General features: G+C 40.4%; 1 long non-coding RNA gene across 1 annotated transcript; it reads right to left on the bottom strand.

Moving 5' to 3' along the window:
• Positions 1-1,612: 1,612 nt before the first annotated feature.
• On the bottom strand, positions 1,613-3,658 carry LOC127295134 (uncharacterized). The gene is made up of 5 exons (XR_007847564.2): positions 3,373-3,658; positions 3,187-3,283; positions 2,945-3,021; positions 1,987-2,061; positions 1,613-1,813 (listed from the first exon to the last, which is right to left on the bottom strand). It is a non-coding gene; the product is annotated as an uncharacterized lncRNA (long non-coding RNA).
• Positions 3,659-5,779: the final 2,121 nt, after the last annotated feature.

Raw genomic sequence — 5,779 nt, 5'->3', positions numbered from 1 at the left:
TGAACATAAACACAGAATACAATCAAGCGCTTAGTGTTTACATATGTGGGGCCCCGGACTAGCTGTCCGAAACACCCGTTATGCATACACATTCACGATCCCATGATCAGTGTGTCGTGAAAGCATAACCGAACTGGTATCAAGTACATCATCCATTACAGTACCGAATAAAAAAATATTACAGCAGGTCACATGACCAATATTTACATAAGAGCCGCAATGGCAGGAGATCAACAATCACACAGCGGAAATACTTCAGACGAAAGCGTTCGCATGGCCCAAGTCATGCCATAACCCTACAGGCAACTGACTGGGAAGACGTTCCTAGCTCGCATAGACGTCGTCGACTCCTTCTTCATCTGTCGGATTCCACCTAGTCTGGCCAAGTAAATAGCCAGGGACAAAGCCATGAGTACATTATGAATTGTACTCACAAACCACCTTAGAGAGAAGTAAAGGACATGCAATTTGGCAGTAGCAAGGAACAGGCACTAAGCTAGGGCGACAAGGAGCGAGAGGTGGTTCCTCTCGAGAGTATGACATCTCTATATCTTTGTTGAAAACCTATTTGTAAACCATTTTGGTTTGCGGACTAATAGGTAAGGGTGACCCAATTTAACTTCAGCCATCTCATATGGCCATTCCCTTTCCAACTTTCCAGCGTACCTCGCAGGTACCTTTCTACCAGTCCCACTGGCGTCACTTTCCCAAACCAACATTTTGAGAAAACACTTTTATAAAACAAAACTCCTTTTGATACTCAGCACTTCCTTTCCCACGTCCATTGCCGCGGACACGGCTATTCGAATAGATTTTTCACTCTGCAGAGGTTGTACACTTTACCCACAAGATCCGAATACTCATCGTGTAGGCATCATCCCTGCATAAAAAAAAACTATGCCACGACAAATACTCGATCGTAGTTTTTCGCCTGCTCGCCTTAGCCTAAGACATGCCGCCCAGAGTTGTACCTCCCAACACCAGAGTCCGAGGGGTCGTTTACCTGGGAGTAGCAAGTTCCCCGACCAGCTCGATCCTCCGGAATGCCGCGACCAGCTGCGGGGCATTATTCAATGGGAGCTCATAGGTTGTACCCCTGCCATCGGTACGCAATGGAAAGGCGTTCCCAGTTCGTCGGGAAGGCCACGGTCGATAGGTGTCCATGCTCGGACTACCCCTTACATTTGCAGGACCCAAACTAAGGCGAGACAAACTACTACGCTACGCCCCGTCCCACTAAAGGGAAATGTGGTTGTACTGGCTAGGTCCGGTGATGTACTCAGTCAACGAAAGGTTTTCGAAAAACCATTTTTCTTCTCTTCTCTTGCTCCAAGCAAGTCTTTTCTGCTTAAAAACATTTAATTCAAACCACACTTGGGCAGGGCTACCCCATTCCAAGGTTTTCAAAAAAACTTCTTTTCAGGAAAACATTTTCCTAACCATTTTTCCAAGGCTCCCAACCTATAGTCCAATTCTTATTCGAAAAATGGCGACAAGGATGACAAGGTGATAATCACCATGTCACTAATAGAGATGTGTTCAGTAGGTACCAACGAGGGCTGCACCCTAAGGGTGGATTAATAAAACTCCGGGTGGCACTAACCACCGACATGAAAATAAAAAGACATGCACTTTATAAAACCTGCAATAATGCAAGAGTAAGATATATAGGATCAGAGATGCATCAAGAGGTGGCTTGCCATGGCTTATTTGTCCCTGGACTTCTTCAACTCCATCAATATAAGAATCCCAACAACATAAATAAAATCCTCGTTCGATTCCACTTCTTCTTCTTCTCTGGAATTGTTCGCATCTATCGCCGGAAAATATAAAAGGAACACAATCAATCACATTGCTTCAACAAAACAACATACAACAATCAACAATCAGTAGCTAACCACCTTAATAAGGGATAACCTACAAAATACTTATAGATACCACAAAACAATTTTAAGAGTTTTAATTTAGAAAACCCCATTTATTTACCTAGTAGAGGTATGAGAGTGCCACGACTTAGCAATTGCCTCTCTAGCTATCACCATGGCACAAACTAAGTATCCCCTGGTAGATAACATAAAAAGGAGGACAAGTGCATTAGTTTGGCATCACAAACATTCACAATACATTTTCAAACATTTTTAGAAAAGCGGGCAATCATTCTCCCTATTTTATAAAGCTTACATAACACCGCACAAGAATAGGAAGCAAATGATATGCCCCACCATTTGAGAACTTAAGCATAACAAAAGAGCTAATGTTAAATTGCAGAGGTTTTGTTTTGCAAGCATAAAACAAAGGTTGCACAGTTCTAATAAAAGAGTTGGTCAAGGGTTTTAAATAAACCAAAAAGTTTTGGACCAACAACTCATATAGCACACACATGTTAATAACAGTAACCAATATGCATGAACAGAGACTAACAGTATTTTTCCTAGATGGCCAGTACTAATACAAGACTAACCCATTTGGAATCACCCAAAAAGGTTAATCCTACAGTTTTAGGAATTTCTTTGAATCTGACTGTACAGAAAAAAAGATCTGTAAGCCATAAATCGTAGAAAAATCCTAAAAATATGAGACCACCGGCATTTGAAAGATATTCAAACAGAGATGCGCACGCAATTGGATTTGGGTTCAAATTATTTCTGAAACTCTCAAAAATGGATTGACAAGATTATTGCATGTCTGTACTATTTGCTTTACCTCTGGATTTACAAAACAGATAAATGCTTGAAACTTGTTTGAGATGATTTAGAAAACATCCAGTAGTCCTACCGAATTGGAATCAGTCAATTAGGTTCAAAAATGGATTTTTGGTGATTTAAAAGCTAACAGCCATGTCTGCAGAACACACAGAACAAGTTTAATTCACCACAAATCGTACATAAATCATAAAACTATGTGGTCAGTTGAATCTGAAAGGTATTGAAAAGCTGGTTCTTACCCAATTTGTTTCATTCAAAAATTAGTTCCCAAGCTCCTGGTTTAATTCGACAAAGTCAGATCTGACCAGATCTTGATCTGTGAACCAATTCAGTTTCAGAAGATCAATCGAAGTGAAACCACCGCCAAAAAGAAGGTATTGAAGAGGGCTTTCACCCGAAGTTGAGTTTGCTCAAAAAAGTTTCGCAAAACTGGACAAATCTAACAAACAGTGAATCTGCATGTTTACAGAACTTTATTTACCAAGGAAAATCCGTAACGAATTTGACGATGAGACCAACTCCAAGTTGTAGATCTTTTCAATATCTATCTGAGGAACTTTGAATAACTCGATTTGGATCTGCACACGAGATTTGGTGGATTTTACAAGTTCGTACCAGAATCAGAAACAGCAAGATAGCAGAAATTACTGCAAGATTTTGGACGAACTTTGGTCAAGAGCTTCAGATCTGAGGATTGCTCAACCTTCTCCATGCTTGTACCAACATGCACCTGCATCAAGATCCAATCTTAGCAATGGAGGATGAAGAAGAGAACAGAAATCCATCTAGGGTTGAGGAGAAGATGGAGAGGGAGGCTCTCATGATGAGGAGAAGCTTGAGGGAGGAGGGAGCTTCATCTTGGAGTTCTTTCCATGGCCATGGCCGGCCATGGTAGCTAGGTGGAGCAGCAGCTCGTGGGGAGGAAGGGGAGGAAGGTATGAGGGGGTGGAGTGTGAAAGAAATGAGCAAAGGGGAGTGGAGGTGGCCGGCTAGGGGGTTTTTATAGAGGGAGAGGGGTGGCTGCCTCCTTTTTTGATTGGCCAAGGATGGTGGCTGCCCATTTATTGATTTGGGTAGTTGGGAGGCAAGGCTTGTGGAGGAAGGAAAAGAAGAGGAAGGTCTGGCCGAATTTCTTGGCATGGCCGGCTCCTTTCTTGCCAAGTACAAGTGAGAAAAGTGAGAAGGAGACACAACATCTATGTGTATAGATCAAAGCATGATGTTGAGAAATTAATGTCAATGAGTGACTTTGATGATGATAAAAATAGGAGTAGATACATATAGATAAAAAGGAGTATGAAGGTGACATGTGCCAGGAGAATAATTTCCACCACTTTGGTTGAGACCAACTTATGAAGAAGATAATTCCCGAGGTAGAGTTGATGAATAGAAGTTTTCATTTGAATTCAAAATTGAAAAGATTGGGATTGACCACATGCAACAATGCATGAGCATGTCAAGATAGATGGGATGGTGATGGTGGTTTAGTCAATGGTAGAGCAAGGCTAAGAGAGATGGTGAGTGGATTAACCATATACTCACAAGGATGAATATGGTGACATGAATCTCCAATTCATGAGGTCAAGGTGATGATGGAAAGAAATAGAGGAATGAGATAGGCATAATAAAATATAAGTTGCTTCTACAAATAAGAGGTCAATTGGGAGTGGGTTGAAATACTCCCTGAGTCAAGGGTTTAGTTGAAAAGAGAAGGGAGTCCATAGAAAGTATCAAGAGATCATCTACTTGATCAAGAATTGGCGGATGAAGAAACATTATGGGGTAGATCAGAGGTGTACACAAGAGGTGCAAGAGTTTTCATTTGAAATAGAACTTATTTGAAAAGTATTTGAAACACCTCAATTGTCTAGGGACAATTGGGAATGAACTCAAGTGGAATGGAGTTTGAAAGTGTTGAGATAAAACTAGTTGGAACATAGGGGTTCAAAATATTCTACTTACTTTCTCAGTAAAGTAGAGTTTTTCTCAAATGTAAAATAAGAAAGAGGAAACAAGAAATGGTGTAGGTACCATAAACAAGCTTTTTGTTAAAAAGGAAGTCTAATAGAGAGTAATGTTTTTTAGAAATCAGTACTTGGTAGAAATGGGAAGAAAAACATAACCCATTTCAGTCCCTTGTTTTCTTTGAAGAAATATCTTGAAAAGATTTAATAAAACTAGAAGTAGTTTTGTGATCAAAACTTGAGAAGAAAACAGTAGGGTTTTGAGAAAGAGAACTAATTTAGGGAGAAGTGTTCTCAAGGGTAGATGATGGCTACAAAATGTATCCATCATTCCCACTCTTGGTTTTGTGAAGATAAACTCGGATGTAAATAAAAACAAGAGGTAAAAGAGGAAGAAGTGATCTGGTGCTGGAACATGGGATTGGATACCAGATCAAGTTGAATATAAGAGTTGCAAGGATGGACTGAGACATGCAGGACGTGGAGGTTGAAGAGGGTGTTGCATAGATGAGATCCATGCATTGAGGTCAGCTAAAACAGTTGTGAGTGCTTAGAGATCAATTGCCAAAGTCTGGACATTTTGAGCCTGTCAACACAGATGGTCGACATGGCCTCAAAACCAACAAGGATGAGTGGGTATAAGAGAGGGATGTAGCTAGGGGTAGATGATCCCAAGTTTTGAATTAAGGATGGTTGAGCTATCTTGTACCACAAAGAGAAAAATCAAGATGGCACACTCATGTTGTCACCAGGAGAGAGGTTTGATGTAGTAAAAAGGAAAACAATTCTTCCTAAGCCACACATGTGTTTTATTTGGTGAGTTGCTTGTTTAACCACTAGGGGTGTTGTTCTATGAGGTAGCTCAAGACAAAACTCAACAAGCAAAACAAGACAATACATCTACCAACAGATCAAAGCAATTCATCATAACAAACAGATCAAGGCAATTCATCTTAATAAGTCTAAAGAAAAAGTTTTTGTTCCCCCTGATTTTTTGAAATAAGGACAACTAATCAAGGTTGCAAAAGTTGGGGTGTTACAGATCTTCCACCCTTAAAATAATCTCGTCCCGAGATTACTGAGTGTAGAACTAGAGGGGTTATAAAGTTT

Source organism: Lolium perenne, chromosome 4 (genome assembly GCF_019359855.2).
Source record: "Lolium perenne isolate Kyuss_39 chromosome 4, Kyuss_2.0, whole genome shotgun sequence".
Taxonomy (NCBI): domain Eukaryota; kingdom Viridiplantae; phylum Streptophyta; class Magnoliopsida; order Poales; family Poaceae; genus Lolium; species Lolium perenne.
Note: the sequence above shows the minus strand (reverse complement) of the source record. Positions and strands in the feature narration are given on the sequence as shown.